The 19619-nt window shown below is 44.7% G+C and overlaps 1 long non-coding RNA gene and 1 gene segment (V, D, J or C); one reads left to right on the top strand and one right to left on the bottom strand.

Annotated features, from left to right (window-relative positions):
• The window catches only part of LOC102415345, a gene marked incomplete in the record, with an annotated part of 786957 nt that overhangs the window by 102843 nt on the left and 664495 nt on the right, over positions 1-19619 (bottom strand).
• LOC102391847 lies at positions 10137-14973 on the top strand. Its single transcript, XR_006542945.2, has 2 exons — positions 10137-11677; positions 12538-14973. It is a non-coding gene; the product is annotated as an uncharacterized LOC102391847 (long non-coding RNA).

Below are 19619 nucleotides of genomic sequence, written 5' to 3'. Positions count from 1 at the left end.
TCTGCATGTCTCACTTGGGGACAGCTCTGCCTCCTGACTGGTCCTTGCCTGGTCCCTCCTCTGAGTCAACACCATCTCTGTGACACATTTCTGCCTGAGGAAACAGCCCCTGGCAGCTGTTTTGTTACGTAAGAGAGATTTTGCCAATCACAGAAAGCATGTGGAGCCTGCTGCCTGTTAATGAGATGACAATGCCCTTCAATGCTACCCACCCTAGAAGTTAAGTTTGACATTGTCGCTCCATTTTCATGTTAGAGGTATATGTTGTGTGCTCTGTGGTGCTGCTAAGAGTTAGTAACAATAAGAATTATTGACATGTACAGTCATAATCATAAGAACCATCAAATAAGGAGGTTGATAGTGTGTTCACAAGGACTGTAGGTGTTGTAATGATTGTTGTGTTTACTGCCAACTCCCTCCAGGCAAAGTCGGATAAGGGTGACTCACCCAAGTATAAAAGAGCAATCCAATGTAAAAAACTTAGAAACCACCACTACCTCCCTGTTTATGACAGCTAAATTTAGATGTACTTCAGAAGAGAGGTATATTTGAATGCTTGGGACCTGCACTTTGGGTTTCAAGGTTAATGCCCTAACTACTGCACAATTGCACTCATCTCATATGCTCGTAAAGTAATGCTCAAAATTCTCCAAGCCAGGCTTCAGCAATATGTGAACCATGAACTTCCAGATGTTCAAGCTGGTTTTAGAAAAGGCAGAGGAACCAGAGATCAAATTGCCAACATCCACTGGATCATGGAAAAAGCAAGAAAGTTCCAGAAAAACATCTATTTCTGTTTTATTGACTATGCCAAAGCCTTTGACTGTGTGGATCACAATAAACTGTGGAGAGTTCTGAAAGAGATGGGAATACCAGACCACCTGACCTGCCTCTTGAGAAACCTATTTGCAGATCAGGAAGCAACTGGACATGGACCAACAGACTGGTTCCAAATAGGAAAAGGAGTACGTCAAGGCTGTATATTGTCACCCTGCTTATTTAACTTATATGCAGAGTACATCATGAGAAACGCTGGACTGGAAGAAGCACAAGCTGGAATCAAGATTGCAGGGAGAAATATCAATAACCTCAGATATGCAGATGACACCACCCTTATGGCAGAAAGTGAAGAGGAACTCAAAAGCCTCTTGATGAAAGTGAAAGTGGAGAGTGAAAAAGTTGGCTTAAAGCTCAACATTCAGAAAACGAAGATCATGGCATCTGGTCCCATCACTTCATGGGAAATAGATGGGGAAACAGTGGAAACAGTGTCAGACTTTATTTTTCTGGGCTCCAAAATCACTGCAGATGGTGACTGCAGCCATGAAATTAAAAGACGCTTACTCCTTGGAAGAAAAGTCATGACCAACCTAGATAGCATATTGAAAAGCAGAGACATTACTTTGCCAACAAAGGTCCATCTAGTCAAGGCTATGTTTTTTCCAATGGTCATGTATGGATGTGAGAATTGAACTGTGAAGAAGGCTGAGCGCTGAAGAATTGATGCTTTTGAACTGTGGTGTTGCAGAAGAGCCTTGAGAGTCCCTTGGACTGCAGGGAGATCCAACCAGTCCATTCTGAAGGAGATCAGCCCTGGGACTTCTTTGGAAGGAATGATGCTAAAGCTGAAACTCCAATAGTTTGGCCACCTCATGCGAAGAGTTGACTCATTGGAAAAGACTCTGATGCTGGGAGGGATTGGGGACAGGAGGAGAAGAGGACAACAGAGGATGAGATGGCTGGATGGCATCACTGACTCAATGGATGTGAGTCTGAGCGAACTCCGGGAGTTGGTGATGGACAGGGAGGCCTGGCATGCTGCGATTCATGGGGTCGCAAAGAGTCGGACACGACTGATCGACTGAACTCAACTGAACTGAACTGAATCTATGAGATATTGAAATTAAACAGGTAAATTAGTAATGGAAACTAGAAAGTGCAGCTGAATCTGGGAAGAGGATCACTTGGTCTACAAAGAGGTGTCCAATATCTGAGGATGGGTGCAAGTGGAGCAGAGACCCACCTGAGGTTTCTTGTTTTCCCCAGTGTAACTGGGACCAGACTGGCCTGAGGATTCAGGTGGAAGCAAGCTCAAATTTGCTTAACCTCATGGCAGCTGCTCTTCTTCCTCTTGTCATCTCATTTATCCAACAGCCCAGCATTTCTAGAGGACCATGAGCAAGTACTCAAGGTGGTCACGTTCTCTGACACTACAAACGGCAATATCTGTACCCATAGGATGTGTACGTGTTCTCTACAGTTTGTTGCCAAGGGCAACTTTCTGGGCTTACATACCTGATCTTTTTATATCAGGTTGCTTGGTCTTGGCACATCCTATAAATCTAGTCATTTTTACTATGCGCCAGACCTTGAGGATTCAGTGATGAATGACAGATATGGTCTCTTCCCTCACAGAGTTTAGTTTCTAGCATGAGCCCCAGTCACTGCTTACTGATTTGCATAATGAATTTCTCCAGTGCTGCAGACTGACAAGGACCTTGCAGATGCAGGGTTTTGAGAGCATGTTACAGGGGCCAGGATCTGGTCAGGAGGTCAGGGAAGGGTTTTTTTGAAGAAGTGACTTTGCAGTTGAGACTCAAAAGCAGAAGTTACCCAGGAGTGCTGGATAGTGTCTCTTTGTCCCTCCAGATCACTCTATTTCCTCCCCTAGGACAGGGGCCCCCAACCTCTAGGCTGCAGACCAGTACCTTCTGTCAGATCAGCTGCGGCTTTAGATTAGAAATAAAGGGCACAATAGATATAATGTGCTTGAATCATCCTGACACCATGCCCCACCTCCGGGTCCATGGAAAAATCGTCTTCCACAAAACCGGACCCTGGTGCAAAAAAGTTTGGGGACCACTGCTCTAGGAGGCTGACCTCAATGGAAACATCCACCTGGGTCCCTTGCTCGCTGACATCTTGTTCATTTTGGCCAATGAGAGGCACCATCAGGAGATTGGAGAGAAGGAGAAAGGTGAGGTGGGGCTTTTTTACTCCAGGCTACTTCCTGTTGGCTGTGCCTTGCTAGTCTCTGCTTTCCTCCACCGGAGGCTGCAGGTTTTAGTAAAGGCTCTTGTGCTTCATACTTTAGGCCTAGGGTGGCAGCTGTTTTTCTGTCACCAAACGCAGATGTTTCACTATCTTTTTCTGGGTTTCCCATAACCCAGCAGTATTAATTTCTTATGGCCGTCTTAACGAAGTACCACAAACTGGGTGCCTTAAAACAGCAGGTTTATTGTCTCACAGTTCTGGGGGCTAGAAGTCTGAAATCAAAGTGTCAGCAGGGCCATGCCTACTCTGAAACTTTTAGCAGGATCCTTCCTTGCTTCTTCCTAGAGGCTGCTGATTTGCTGGCAGCCCTGGGTGTTCTTTGGCTTGGCTGGCCTTTGCTGTCATGTGGTGTTTGCTTAACATCTCTGTCTTGACAGGGCTTTCTTACGAATTCATCAGTCATGTTGGATTAGAGGCCCACCCTACTCCAGTCTGACCTCATCTTGACTAATTACATCAATTGCAAAGATGCTATTTCCATATAAGGTCACTTTCTATGCTATTGGGGGTTAGGACTTGAACATATTTTTCTTGAGGGACACAATTCCATTCTTAACACCGGCCCACAAATGTCCTTTTCATTAGAGTCTCCCTAATCACCCCTTTGACAGTGCCCTCTTTCTCCTGCTGGGACTCTGCTTGATACACCAAGTATAGGGGGCCTGTGAAGGGGAAGAACTTTCTGTAGGAGAAAGGAGGACATATTTTTAAAAGGCCCTGAGGCAGGAGGAAGTGCTGTAGGCTTAAAGTTGCATTAACATCAAAAGAACAGTTAGCAGGACTCAAATAAGCCTATCTTCTTAGATAATTATTGTTGAATTCTCCCAAATCAATCAGGAAGTCATTCTGAATAATTCCAAGATAGTGCTTATGTTTATGACTATGATTTCTATCTGCCACAGGTTAGAGGTAATTTTAAGAGCTTTATGCTAATGGACAAAGACAACCTTCTTCTGGGCCTGATGAGGATAGAGTCTGCTTGAACAATATATCAAAGCCAGAGGTAGAAGACAGCAGTGGGGAGGGAGCAGGTTTTGTGGGAGTTGGGACAGATTGTAGGGGTTTTCCTGGTTGGCCTTGGAATACGGAATGAAGCAGGGCAAAGGCTAACAGAGTTTTGCCAAGAGAACGCACTGGTCATAGCAAACACCCTCTTCCAACAACACAGGAGAAGACTCTACACATGGACATCACCAGATAGTCAACACTGAAATCAGACTGATATATTCTTTGCAGCCAAAGATGGAGAAGCTCTATACAGTCAGCAAAAACAAGACCGGGAGCTGACTATGGCTCAGACCATGAACTCCTTATTGCCAAATTCAGACTTAAATTGAAGAAAGTAGGGAAAACCACTAGACCATTCAGGTATGACCTAAATCAAATCCCTTATGATTATACAGTGGAAGTGAGAAATAGATTTAAGGGCCTAGACCTGATAGATAGAGTGCCTGATGAACTATGGACGGAGGTTTGTGACAGTGTACAGGAGAAAGGGATCAAGACCATCCCCATGGAAAAGAAATGCAAAAAAGCAAAATGGCTGTCTGGGGAGGCCTTACAAATAGCTGTGAAAAGAAGAGAAGCGAAAAGCAAAGGAGAAAAGGAAAGATATAAGCATCTGAATGCAGAGTTCCAAAGAATAGCAAGAAGAGATAAGAAAGCCTTCCTCAGTGATCAATGCAAAGAAATAGAGGAAAACAACAGAATGGGAAAGACTAGAGATCTCTTCAAGAAAATTAGAGATACCAAGGGAACATTCCATGCAAAGATGGGCTCGATAAAGGACAGAAATGGCATGGACCTAACAGAAGCAGAAGATATTAAGAAGAGATGGCAAGAATACACAGAAGAATTGTACAAAAAAGATATTCACGACCCAGATAATCACGATGGTGTGATCACTCACCTAGAGCCAGACATCCTGGAATGTGAAGTCAAGTAGGCCTTAGAAAGCATTACTACGAACAAAGCTAGTGGAGGTGATGGAATTCCAGTTAAGCTATTTCAAATCCTGAAAGATGATGCTGTGAAAGTGCTGCTCTCAATATGCCAGCAAATTTGGAAAACTCAGCAGTGGCCACAGGACTGCAAAAGGTTGGTTTTCATTCCAATCCCAAAGAAAGGCAATGCCAAAGAATGCTCAAACTACCACACACTTGCACTCATCTCACACACTAGTGAAGTAATGCTCAAAATTCTCCGAGCCAGGCTTCAGCAATACGTGAACCATGAACTTCCAGATGTTCAAGCTGGTTTTAGAAAAGGCAGAGGAACCAGAGATCAAATTGCCAACATCCACTGGATCATGGAAAAAGCAAGACAGTTCCAGAAAAACATCTATTTCTGTTTTATTGACTATGCCAAAGCCTTTGACTGTGTGGATCACAATAAACTGTGGAAAATTCTGAAAGAGATGGGAATACCAGACCACCTGACCTGCCTCTTGAGAAACCTATATGCAGATCAGGAAGCAACTGGACATGGACCAACAGACTGGTTCCAAATAGGAAAAGAAGTACGTCAAGGCTGTATATTGTCATCCTGCTTATTCAACTTATATGCAGAGTACATCATGAGAAACGCTGGAATGGAAGAAGCACAAGCTGGAATCAAGATTGCAGGGAGAAATATCAATAACCTCAGATATGCAGATGACACCACCCCTATGGCAGAAAGTGAAGATGAACTAAAGAGACTCTTGATGAAAGTGAAAGTGGAGAGTGAAAAAGTTGGCTTAAAGCTCAACATTCAGAAAACGAAGATCATGGCATCTGGTCCCATCACTTTATGGGAAATAGATGGGGAAACAGTGGAAACGGTGTCAGACTTTTTATTTTTTTGGGCTCCAAAATCACTGCAGATGGTGACTGCAGCCATGAAATTAAAAGCCGCTTACTCCTTGGAAGGAAAGTTATGACCAACCTAGATAGCATATTGAAAAGCAGAGACATTACTTTGTCAACAAAGGTCCGTCTAGTCAAGGCTATGGTTTTTCCAGTGGTCATGTATGGATGTGAGAGTTGGACTGTGAAGAAAGCTGGGTGCTGAAGAATTGATGCTTTTGAACTGTGGTGTTGGAGGACTCTTGAGAGTCCCTTGGTCTGCAAGGAGATCCAACCAGTCCATTCTGAAGGAGATCAGCCCTGGGATTTCTTTGGAAGGACTGATGCTAAAGCTGAATGTCCAGTACTTTGGCCACCTCATGGGAAGAGTTGACTCATTGGAAAAGACTCTGATGCTGGGAGGGATTGGGGGCAGGAGAAGAAGGGGACGACAGAGGATGAGATGGCTGGATGGCATCACCGACTCAATGGACATGAGATTGGGTGAACTCTGGGAGTTGGTGATGGACAGGGAGGCCTGGTGTGCTGCAGTTCATGGGGTGGCAAAGACTCGGACTCTACTGATCGACTGAACTGAAACTATAAAGAATCTGCCCAAAATGCAGGAGACCCTGGTTTGATCCCTGGGTCAGGAAGATTCCCTGGAGAAGGAAAATGGGGCAGGGTGTGGCTAGGAGACTACCTGGTCAGGAAGAGTCAGGATCTGCTACAGCAGCTTGGCCTGGGCCCATGGCGGGAGCAGGATGGAACTTAAGCACAAACAGCCTATGCAGGTTGCCTAGGTAGAAGGTAGAAAAGTGTGCCAGGGCCCCACCCTTGGATGCCCCCTTCCTCAGGCTCTGAGCAGGCTCTGTTCCTGGTGCTCAGTCATTCTTTCTGTCTCCTGCTCCTGCAATTAGGTCACAACTTTCCAGTCCCTGGGGGATGTCTGGCCATTCATGTGACAGGAGAGAGCTCTCAGGAAGAACTTATGTTTCTTCACAATCTGTGAGGAATAAATGAAATTATATTTGTGAACACTTGGCTCATTGCTTGGCTATTTGTTAGTTTCCTTCTCTTTTGACATTTATATAAAAACCAGGACGTCTGAGAATTGGACAGTTAGTAGGAGAGACAAGACTATGATGGGATGCTTTATCCATTCTTTCCCATATCTCCCCATAATCTCCATCGGCCCCCCATTCTTTCCATCTTTCTCAATCTTATATGCTATGAAAACACCAGCTCAAGGCACATTCCTGAGGCATCTTTCTACCAGATCACAGCCCCTCAGCCCCACCTTTTTGCCTTTGTATACAGTACTTTGGGCTGCACTAGTGGTAAAGAACTCACCTGCCAATGCAGGAGACCTAAGACATGCAGTTTTGCTCCCTGGGTTGGGAAGATCCCCTGGAGGAGGGCATGGCAACCCACTCCAGTATTCTTGCCTGGAGAATCCCATGGACAGAGGAGCCTGGTGGGCTACAGTCCACGGGGTCGCAAAGAGTCAGATACGACTGAAGGGACTTCGCATGCAGGCACACGCAGTTCTTTACGATGTATAAGTGTGGCCTCATTCTTGCTTAGTCTGGTCTTTATCTCCTGTGTAATCCCTCCAAAACACCTGTGGGACCCATCAGTTCAGTTCAGTCACTCAGTCGTGTTCCACTCTTTGCAATCCCACAGACTGCAACATGACAGGCTTCCCTGTCCATCACCAACTCCTGGAGCCTGCTCAAACTCATGTCCCTTGAGTTGGTGATGCCATCCAACCATCTCACCTTCTGTTGTTCCCTTCTCTTCCTGCCTTCAATCTTTCCCAGCATCAGGGTCTTTTCCAGTGAGTCAGTTTTTAGCATTACATGGCCAAAGCATTGGAGTTTCAGTTTCAGCTTCAGCATCAGTACTTCCAATGAATATTCAGGGCTGATTTCCTTTAGGATTGACTGGTTTGCTCTCCTTGCAGTCCAAGAGACTCTGAAGAGTCTTCTCCAAGACCACGGTTCAAAAGCATCAATTCTTCGGTGCTCAGCTTTCTTCACAGTCCAACTCTCACATCCATACATGACCACAGGAAAAACCATAGCCTTGACTAGATGGACCTTTGTTGGCAAAGTAATGTCTCTGCTTTTGAATATGCTGTCTAGGTTGGTCATAGCTTTTCTTCCAAGGAGCAAGCATCTTTTAATTTCATGGCTGCAGTCACCATATGCAGTGATTTTGGAGCCCCCAAAAATAAAGTCTGCCACTGTTTCCACTGTTTCCCCATCTATTTCCCATGAAGTGATGGGACCAGATGCCATGATCTTCATTTTATGAATGTTTACTTCATGGCAAATAGATGGGGAAAGAGTGGAAACAGTGGAACCCACACTGGTCCTCAAAAATGCTGACTGAAATGAAATGATTTCTTCTGTTCACAGGATGTCTGACTTGAAAGTGAGTCGCTGTCTACGACACACCAGGGGCACACAGGACCATCAGTAAAGAGAACATTCTCAAGATCATGGCCATAGGAAGGACCTCAGGCTTTGGATTGTGGCCCTAAAGACAAGCCATATCATTACAGAAACATCTGCTTCCTTCAGACTTACCAGACAGTGGAAGGTTAAGAAAGGCACTACTGACCTTAATACACAAACAATGCTTCTGGCTTTTCCATTAGTGCACAGTGGCTGGAGAGTGCTGTGAGGCTGAGGTTGTCAATATTTCATTAAATATTTTCAGGGCCAGGGTGCTGCCTGAGGAGTCCCAAGCAAATGAACACAGATGACACAGCAATGGAGAAAGATCTGTTTATTGGCCTCACTGAAAACAGAAGGAAGAAGGAAAGACTTGAGGGTAGTGAGTAGGGACCTTTGCAAGCCTTCTCATCACATTTCAGCCTTCACTTACCCATAACCTCAAGCAGAGAGCTGCCTTTCCTGTTCTTCAAGTTGAGTTCTTTAAACTCATATTTCATTTCTTTGAATTTGCACAGACTGCTGTGAGCAGGCAGCTGGGTAAGCCCACCTCTGCTCACATGACCCTCAGACCAAACACCGTCTACGCAGCAGGCTGGGCAGGGTCCTCGGGAGCCCTTGTTTTCCACAGCCTGCTCTAGTCTCAAGGGGCAGTTGTTCTGTAGTGGAGAGACCACTGGATTTAGACTTGGAGAATCTGGGTTTGCTCCTGACATCACCACTTACTTGTAAGTTACTTAACTTTGCTAAGCCTCAGTTTTCTAGGCAGTAAAATGGGGATAATGCTGCCTCGTTCAGTCTTAAAATAATATGCATGGGTTCACCTTGTGACTGACCTACAGGGAGGGCTACCCTTAGATCACTGTGGAAGATGGGAAGAGTGGGCTTTGCTGTAACCTGTGCAGAGCCAGGGGCTTCCCAGCGTCCTAGTGGTAAAGAACCCACCTGCCAATGCAGGAGACGTAAGAGGTGCAGGTTTTATCCCTGGGCTGGGAAGATCCCCTGGAGGAGAGCATGACAACTCACTCCAGTATTCTTGCCTGGAGAATCCCATGGACAAAAGATCCTGGCAGATTACAGTCCATAGGGCTGCACAGAATTGGACACAACTGAAGTGACTTATGGCAGAAAATGAAGAGGAACTCAAAAGCCTCTTGATGAAAGTGAAAGTGGAGAGTGAAAAAGTTGGCTTAAAGCTCAACATTCAGAAAACGAAGATCATGGCATCCGGTCCCATCACTTCATGGGAAATAGATGGGGAAACAGTGGAAACAGTGGCAGACTTTATTTTTCTGGGCTCCAAAATCACTGCAGATGGTGACTGCAGCCATGAAATTAAAAGACGCTTACTCCTTGAAAGGAAAGTTATGACCAACCTAGATAGCATATTCAAAAGCAGAGACATTACTTTGCCAACAAAGGTCCATCTGGTCAAGGCTATGGTTTTTCCTGTGGTCATGTATGGCTGTGAGAGTTGGACTGTGAAGAAGGCTGAGCAGCAAAGAATTGTTGCTTTTGAACTGTGGTGTTGGAGAAGACTCTTGAGAGTCCCTGGGACTGCAAGGAGATCCAACCAGTCCATTCTGAAGGAGACCAGTCCTGGGATTTCTTTGGAAGGAATGATGCTAAAGCTGAAACTCCAGTGCTTTGGCCACCTCATGCGAAGAGTTGACTCATTGGAAAAGACTCTGATGCTGGGAGGGATTGGGGGCAGGAGGAGAAGGGGACAACAGAGGATGAGATGGCTGGATGGCATCACTGACTCGATGGACGTGGGTCTCAGTGAACTCCGGGTGTTGGTGATGGACAGGGAGGCCTGGCGTGCTGTGATTCATGGGGTCACAGAGTCGGACACAACTGAGCGACTGAACTGACTGACTGACTGAAGTGGCCTAGCACGCACGCACACATGCAGAGCCAGAGGAGTTGCACTGTGAGGAGGGCATCCTGTAGTAAGTCCCTCCTCTCTCACTGTAGTTTCAAGAATCTCCAGGGAGAATTGGCCTCTGCAAGTAAAGTTGTTCTGGATACTGGGGCCATAGAAGTCTCCTCATTGGTATATAAAGTTCAGGGAGCATCTTGGTTCCTCTGACACCAGTATATCATGAAATTATTAATTTCCCTGCCCCTGTCATTTAGCACTGCAAAACATCGCTTTCTCTAAAAGGAAAAAACATCTCTTCTTGCTCCAACAAGACATCTGACTTGATTCCTGAAAAACAAAATCAAAGGAAAAGAAGGGAGAGGAGCCCTAGCAGAGCATCAAGGGACTGAAGTATCTGAGTGGGATGACAGAGCCACCTTCCAGTTTCGTCTTCTCATCGTCTCTCCCAGGAGTCATTTCATCAGGGAAGTCATTTTTCCATTCACCCACTTATTGGGCAAACATCCACTGGCTTCTATGGTGGGCTCAGTGCCAGGCTAGACTCCTTGAGGGTGACAACATTTCTGGCTCTTCAGGGCTCACCTGGCCCAGGAAGAAGCTGCAGGTTCTGCAGTCCTGAGGCTCCAAGGCGGCTCCTACCCGAGTGGCAGGAAATGTGCTGCGTGGCTTCCCCTGAATTCTGGAGAGTCTGCTTCTGGGACTGTCTCCCCGCCCTTTCTTCCTCATCTCGCCCTCAGTGCCTCTGCCACTCGCCTGCGTGCTCTTGGGCTTGCCTGTAGACAACGAGCAAATGAGCCCGAATCAGCAGATGTTCTTCCCCCAGAGAACAGCTTCACCAGTTTTACAGACAATCTGTGGGCTTTTTCTTTCTGCTGCAAATGGCAGCATCTCCTTATAGAGTGAGGCCAATATTTTGGCAGGCCACATGTACTGTTTAGATTCAGACAGCTTTTAATCTTCCTTCCCCCCTAGTTGTGGATGTTCCTTTTATTTTTTGTTGCAGTATATTTATTTTGGATCTTTTATTTATGTACCCAGGGAGCTGCTTCCTAGAAAGGGAGATAGACTTTGCCAAAATGCCCATCTTCCGCAGGACCAGGGCCCATAACTGTCACACAGGATTTAATGGAAAATATGATTGCATTGGATTTAATTTCTAGTAGCAGTTAAGTGTCTCCTGTAGTACTCTGCTCATGTCAAGGGCCCTGTAAGTGTCGATGCTATGCTATACTAGAGACAGCACAGCACAAAATAAGCATAATGGGAAGATGGAGTAAGTGGAGCGGACAATGAAAATTAAATGAGAGAAAGCAAAGTTAAAGCATGAAAAAAGGTTTAATGGGGTATTGTAGAATTAGCTATTGAAAGGACAAAGTAGAACAAACTAAAAATAAAGAGGAAATATAACAGCTTAGACAAGAGGAGTACAGAGGCAGAGGAAAACTGGAGAGGTAAGTAGCACGATCACCTCCACCTTGATGAGTGGTTCTCCATCTTGGCCTCACATTGGCATCCTCTGGGGAGTTTCGAAAAATACTGAAGCCTGGGTGCTACCCACAGAGAGTCAGATTTAATTGGTCTGGGATGAGGTCCAGGCATCAGGATGTAAAGAAAACTCCCTAGTTAATTCTGATGTGCATCTAGGGTTGAAAACCACTGTGTTAGAGGATCATTTAGTAAAACAAAGAATAGACCTTATAGTGCAGTGAAGGCTTATTATAGTGTTGGCCTTGGGGACAAGCCAAAACCTGTGGCCAGATGTCACCTATGACTGGGACAGTCTGTCAGTCTCATCCTTTTCTCCAGGACCAAGAGAGGGCCCTCAATAACTCTCCTCTCCGGTGATGGCTCCCTGCCCACCTGCTATGAATCAGGGCATGAGGGCCTGTTGAGGTCAGCTTCAGCTGTCTCCCGGTTGCCCTGAACCCCTACAGCAGCGCTGGGCACTAAGTAGGTGTTTAGCAAACAGTTGTTAAGCGCTTTTGTCCGTGTCCTTCTGAGTCCTTCTCTGCCGATTAAAATGGGCAAAGTCTATGATTCTTGGTTCCTCCTCTTAACTCTGCCCTGACTGTCAAGATCTAAATTATACCCTACTTGACTTCCCCCTGAGAGAATGAATTCAGCCAGGAGAGTGTGCTGGCTGTGGACAGCACATCTCTGTGTGTGTGAGGTGGAATGCAGCCCGCAGCTCACCAGACCCACAGGGTAATGGGCTCTTGATGTGTTTCATCGTGTGTTCTCTTTTTTTTTCCTTTCTTCCTCTCACTCTCCCTCTCTCTTTCTTTCCTTGATTCTGTCCTGTAATTCCCAGGCTCACAACAGAGCACAGTCATCCAAGGAGACCTGCCATAAAGAGTGAAAATGTGTGCAGTGCCCTGAAGTGGCCATGTGGTTTTGGAGGGGGTGAATTACCTTCTGCTCTCCTGAAACTGCTGATTTCACAGTGAAGATTGCTGCCACAGCAAGAGCTGTGGGTAGAATGTACATTTATTGCTGTCTCTGGAACTCCTCTTTCTTTTCCCCTGCCTGCTGGAATCACCGTGGGAGTCTGGTGGTCCTCAGGTGGAACATGGAGAGGCCAGAACAGAGCTGTTCATGCTGATAAGAGGCTAATCCTATGCCTTTGTCTATTTATAAAATAGCAAACCCCAAACAATGGTAATTTTGTACTTCCATCCAACAATATCCAATAGAGAGGAAAAAGCTGGAAAAACCTGGATTGGGCCCAGAGGTTATTTGTTTTCCAGGCTTGGAATAGAAGCGCCTCCCCCTCTGTAATATTTTTCTGCACATAAGAAAAAGCACCCTGACTCTCCTCCCCTAAAAGGGAGAAAAATACTTTGCTCAAGGTTCTTATATGGCAGTAGAACTGGGGAACAGGTCAGAGAGAGGGAGAAGATAAATTTTTTTTTTCTCCTTTGGAGATGAGAGCTTATGAGTAGAATGTCTGTGTTTCCATGCCTTTAAGGAGCTCAAATTCTGTAACTTGGGTACCATGTAGAATTAAGATCTTATACATCTTACATCCTCTAACCTGCCAAGGTGCCCAAGGCACAGGGCGGTGATAGTACTGGGCTCTCCCAGACCCCAGGAAAATCCCCTGCCTTACCTTCCACAGGGAAGCAAACCAAACCTTTATCCTCCAATCAAAGGGAGAGGAAATAGCTGAGGCCTCCCCTGAGGGTGAACGCTTCCCACTCTACTTCAAGCACAAGACACTGAGATGCCCCTTTTCTCTGGGTTGGGGCTGTGCTGCCAGAGGAGGTGAAATGCCAAGATGGAGAGGCCTCACTTTCTCTTCCTTGGGACAAGGGTGTGGTGGCCCAGCTGCCAGAACAGCCTGTGGCTCCCACAGCCACCAGCAAACACTTGTGTCATCCACGCTTTTTCTGATTGGCCTTCCAGCCCCAAGACAGCTCCAGGGTATCTCCTACCTCTTGGGCTCTGAACTAATGCATCTTTTGCTTAGTTTTATCACAGGTTGGATGGGAAAAGGGAATGAGTCTGAAAGAATGCTCAAACACGCTGTCAGCTCTAAAGATATAGAGCTGAGGAAACAATGGAAGAAAAACTTGACACTCTGAGGTGCTTTGGGGAAGGTGGCTGGGTAGATTAAAAAAAGTGGCCAGGAGGTAGCTCTGGGGGCTGGAAAAAGAGACTCTGAAACCAATGAAGTGGGAAAGTTAGTATGTGAGTGGATGTTGGTCCGACAGCAGCTTGGGTTACCATAACGCTTGTCATGTCCCAGGAACGGCACCCATTCTGCATTTGCTTCTGCCCTGTTGCCATACCCTCTGTAACTCTAACATTCTTGTTGGTTATGTGGGGTTTGTGACGAGTCTCTGGTAGAAAGTGGGCATGGGTATAGGGCCAAGGGCTGGGATAAATACAATGTTATCCATATATCATATTCACCACAGCTGGGGACACAATAGTTACAAGTGGTTGTTTAATGATGACCACAGTGCCGCTGTGTTCAAGTCTAGTTTAGAATGCAGGTGCTGTTATATTAATCATGGAAGTGACAAGTTAAAGGGCTGTTAACACTGAGCTGCATAATGAACACTTGGTATGAGTGAATGAAAAGAATACTGAATAGAAATACAAGCTACTCAAGTTGGCAGGGCTTTAATTGCCGAGGAGTCTGAGCGTTTGCACACGTGCGTGACTGAGAAGTCACTGTGGACTGGGACGTTACCAAAGGAGAGTGAAGGAAGAACCATGCAGTGAGACAGTCCCGCGTGAGGAAGAACCTCAGCAAACGTCAGACGGAAGCAGCACTGTGAGTGAAATCGCAGCCTGTGACAGAGCACACAACATCAATCTAAACCGACCTCAGTGTCCAGGCTGCAGGGAGAAATCAGGGATGCAGGAAAACAAAAGATGCAGAGGGAAGGGCACATGCCAAGAAGATGGGCTGGAAGAGCACAGGGAAAGGGGATTTTTTTGCAAGACTCAACTGATAGACAATCGTCTGTCTCTGTCAGAAGACCTTATTTTTAGACATGCCAGCTCAAGTTTCAGATTGGTGACCCAGAGGCTGTGGTGTGCTAGGAGGAGAACTGTTGCCTCTGTTCACAATCTGCTGTGTTTGTGTTGACTTACCACGTGGCTGGGGACTCAGCTGGACAACATACTGAATGCCCGGTAGAATTCCTAAAACCACTGTCGGCCCAGAGAACCCTTTGTTAATAAATATTACAGCACAATCTGTGTTTATTCAGGGAAGTGTGATAGGGAAAGGAAACTAGCAAGAAAAGAAAATAGAGTTTAAAATGCCACGGTAGTTGAAAAATATTTATTTTTATGGAAGAAAGGTAATCCAGACGATTTTCCTCTCATTTTGAAAGACTAAACCCTAAGCTTCAAGCATGTGGAGGCCAAGGACAAATTTTTTCAGGACAACCACAATTAGTAAAAACAGCTTCTGTGTACACATACCAAGGGGCCGTGGGGTCATGTCTACATTATAATCAGGGCTTCTCTGTATGGTCATCCTGACCCCCAACCTACTTTAGCAGATCATCAAGTACACACAGGCTCTTGGATTTTCTCTGGACAATCCTTAGCTTCCATCAGTCCTCTTTTCTTCTAAAGGTGTATGAAACGAGCTGATTTTGACGGGTGGAAGAGGCCTTGGGAAGAGCTTGGAAAAGAACAGGATCAAAATTCAGATGAAGGAGCAGAGGTGCAGTTGCCGCAAGCTATTAGAGCAGCTGGTGAAGCATCTTCCTGGAATCCAGGGGGTCTGCCTCTTTTGTCCTCCTCTTTGGTTCTGAATCTAAATCAAGGAATCAGCATTATGTGGTTGAATCCTTGCTCTAGTTGGGTGGGAGAGTTTTAAGCAAACCCTTGTCCTTTTCTTTTATCTTTTCATTTCAAAGGAGGGAGCAGATACAAATGGGCACTGACACACCAGCCTTGCCAGATGGGCTGTGGCATGTAGGCAATTTATTAATATAAAACCTTTGTGGCAGCTCCGGTGACCACAAGGGATGATATTGGTTCCATTTAGCATTTTTAAATTTAAGTATTCACCTCATGTCAAAGTATGTAGCTGTGTTCTCTCATCTGAGGTTGTTCATTTGGAAATACAGAAAGGATGAGGCATTATTTCTTTAAATAAAATATTCCCTTTCATTACTGGCTGTGTGTCAGAGATCCCTAAAGCAGAAATTCAGCTCACACATTAAATTCAATAATCATATATTAAACACTTACTATGCAACACCCCGTAGAAACTGGAGATGAAACAGACTAAGAATTCCTACCCTTAAGGGGTTTATAAATTAGGAGGAGCATAAAGGAAGTTTCTAAACAATCATGGAAAAAGAGAGAAAACATGAAATGACTCAAGAGAGTTAGGTGCAGAGAAAAAAAATAAATTTAAAAAAGAGAGAGGTGTAAGTGCTAAGGTGGTTCAACTGGGGGGAGATCTTATCCTCAAAGGGGAGTTTTGCATTGGAGATATTAATTTGGGAGTCTTGACCACGTCTGTGGAATTCAACTCTGTGACCGTGAATGAGATCACCTAGGAGAAGATACAGAAAGGAAGAGGGACCTAGATAAGGGCCCTTGGTGCTCTGTGTTCAGAAGCTGGGTAAAAGAAGAGTCAGCAAGGGGATTGAGAAGGAGAGGCCAGTGATGTAGAGGAAAATCAGCAAAGTACAACGTCTCAGAAGCTAAGCATGGAAAGCAGTGCAGCTCAAGAATAGAGACGCAGACAGAGAGAATGGACTTATGGATATGGAGAGGGAAGGGAGGGGAGGGATGAACTGAGAGAGTAATACTGACATATATACACTGCCTTGTGTGAAATAGCTAATGGAAAGCTACCCTATAAGACAGGGAGCTCAGTTCAGTGCTCTGTGATGACCTAGATGAGGGATGGGGGTGGTGGTGGGAGGGAGGTCCAAGAGGGAGGAGATATATATATGGTTGACTCACTTCTTTGTACAGCGGAAACTAACACAACATTGTAAAGCAATTATATTCCAATAAAAATAAAAAAGGAAAAATGGATGGCCGGTGGTAAAGTACATAGTTGAGAGGTTGTATAGTTGTTGGCTATTTATTCCTGACTTCCCTAGTGGCTCAGACAGTAAAGCATCTGCCTACAATGTGGGAGACCTGGGTTCAATCCCTGGGTCAGGAAGATCTTCTGGAGAAGGAAATGGCAACCCTTGGCAACCCAAGGAAATGGCAATTCTTGCCTGGAAAATCCCATGGATCTGCTTTATGTCTGTCTCCTTTTATCTTAAGGAGGGCAAGGCCCCCTGTTTAGCTCAAACATGTACTCAAACATGTCTGGCATGGCATTTGGCATAGAAAGGACTCAAGATATATTTGATGCATAAAAGAAGAATTAAAGCCGGTCCAAGGTGTGTGTGCTTAAGCAGGCAAAAAAATAGTATCCGAATAGCATCTTCATATTCCTAACATGGAGTAAGATTTTAGCAAGAATGCAGGCCTCCTTTTGGAGGCCTGTACAGACCCACTGGCTTCAGGCATAACCCCTCTCATCATCACTAGTCTTTCAACCTGGATGCCCAGGAATAAGAAAACAGTAAGAATCCACTGGGCGATTCTCTCATAATCCTTGAGAGCAGTGTAGCCACTAGCCTTTTCCTTTTCCAGGGGATCTTCCCAACCCAGGGATCAAACCCAGGTCTCCCGCATTGCAGGCGGATTCTTTACCAGCTGAAGCACAAGGGAAGCCCAAGAATACTGGAGTGGGTAGCCTATCCCTTCTTCAGCTGATGTTCCCAACCCAGGAGATGAACTGGGGTCTCCTGCATTGCAGGCAGATTCTTTATCAAATGAGCTATCAGGAAGCCCACTAGAATCTCACAAGATATTAATGGTTATGCCATTATAGAAAGCATTCTCTGAACCCGGTTCTGGCTAAGTAGGCATCTTTACTTAGGAGTTCTCAGAGCACATAATATGCTAAGTAAGAATTATGAATGCTAATAGAGATCTATTAAGCTAGAGCATTTACCAAACTTATTTGACTATGGGATCCTTTTTAATTGTTTAATAACCATTAACAACTTGAGGGATAGTGACATTCTGAAGAACAATTTGGCAAATGTGGTCTCTGAGTTTTTCTAAGAAAAAAAAATCAAATTCATTTTTAAAAAAATTATTTATTTTTTAATTGAAGGATAATTGCTTTACAGAATTTTGTTGGTTACTGCCAAACATCAACATGAATCAGCCATAGGTATATATATGCCAAATTCCTTTTTAACTGATGTGGGGAAAAATTCTCCGTGTTGGATACAAATGACAGGGATGGAGTCAAAGGGTGTGGTAGGTTGTATCATTATTATTATATTCACCTAAAGTATTTGATCCTCCCTTTTATTTGAAAAAGATGATCAATTCCTGCATTGCTTCATTTCCTATGGTGCCTTCTGAGGGAGGGGTATGAGTTCTGCCCAGCTGAGTTTGAGTGTGGCCCAATGAACATGGGTGGACATAATGTGTCATGTCCAAGCAGATGCTCTGAGGAGCACTCTGAGTTTCTGCCAGCGGCTCTTTTGTTCTTCTTCCACTGTCATGAGAGCAGTGTGCCCCAAATAGTGAGCCATCTTTCAGTTTGGATGCTGGAATGAGAAGATGCAGGGAGCAGAGCTTAGCAGGCACTTTGAAGCCACCAACTTGCAGTAAAAGTAGGAATAACAAAAAAAAATATTTAAGCTATTGATGTATTGGTGCTGTTTGTTACTGCAGCAGAGTTGACAAAGAGGGAAATATGGAAGGCTGCTATAAATATGAGTCTCTTTCCAGAGCTCCCAAAAGAGAGACAATCCTGGGGAAGAAGCAGAAAACACAGTGGCTCAGTTTGTAGCTGAATTTTTTTATACTTCACTGGAGAAAAGTTAGACCTTTGCTCTGGCGAGAAACAACTCTATAAAATGAGATGACTCCATCAGCTTAGATAGAGATTTGTAGACTTAGTGTAGACTACAGATGCTGACATATCTGAGAGGAAATCTCAATATTTCAAACTGAATGAAGGAAGTCAAAGGACACACAGAAGCGAATGCTCATAACTAGTCCCACTGGCACTGTCTGCCTCCCTGTAGAGTGCGCTGGGCTTCCCTGGTGTCTCAGTTACTTTCTTTTTTTCCTTTGACATTTAAATTACATTGTTAAGGTGAATAAAGATAATTGATAGCTTTGCATTAAATTATTATAAATTAAATAAAATCAGGTGGATATGCAAAGCAAAAGTGCACAAATTTATTATTCTTAGCATTTCACTAATTTATAAAAACTGGTTCAAAGTTGAAATAACTGAACTAATAATAATGACAATTTTATTTACTACATCCATGTAAATCCAGAAGTAATATCAAGCTTCTACATTGTTTTCCTAATAGTGTCTCCACATTTCCTCATAGTTCCCATTAGCAGGATGGGTGTGCCCCATATCACTAAATTCTGGGAAATCTCTGAGGTTTGGGAAGGCTCTTCAATAAGAACAAAAAGTTGGAAGGAGTGACCATTATCCAAGGAAATGTTCTTTCCCTCCCCCTTTCCTGTTTGCTTTTCTTAAATTTTTATCTCCTCAACCCATGCCATTCCCATTTAGCTGGTCTGTTTTGTGCCGTGCACAGCAGTGGTACTTTGGAAATCTCTAAGCTTTGCTTGGCAGGGAATTTGCTGCATCTGTGGTTAAAGAGCCCCTGTGAAAACTCTGATAGACATTAGCTTCCCCACAAAAAGAGACTGATTGTGTCTAGTCTAAGTTCAGTAAATTTCCATCTGTTTTCAGTATGTTTGTTTGTTTAAACTGTAGATATCAGTTTAAAGGTGTGTGTGTGTGTGTATGTGTGTGCGTGTGCATGTATATACTTAGCTATCAAGGGTTTTCATCTTCCT

Source organism: Bubalus bubalis, chromosome 11 (assembly GCF_019923935.1).
Source record: "Bubalus bubalis isolate 160015118507 breed Murrah chromosome 11, NDDB_SH_1, whole genome shotgun sequence".
NCBI classification, from domain to species: domain Eukaryota; kingdom Metazoa; phylum Chordata; class Mammalia; order Artiodactyla; family Bovidae; genus Bubalus; species Bubalus bubalis.
The sequence above is the reverse complement of the archived record's forward strand: the minus strand, read 5'-3'. Positions and strand labels throughout refer to the sequence as shown.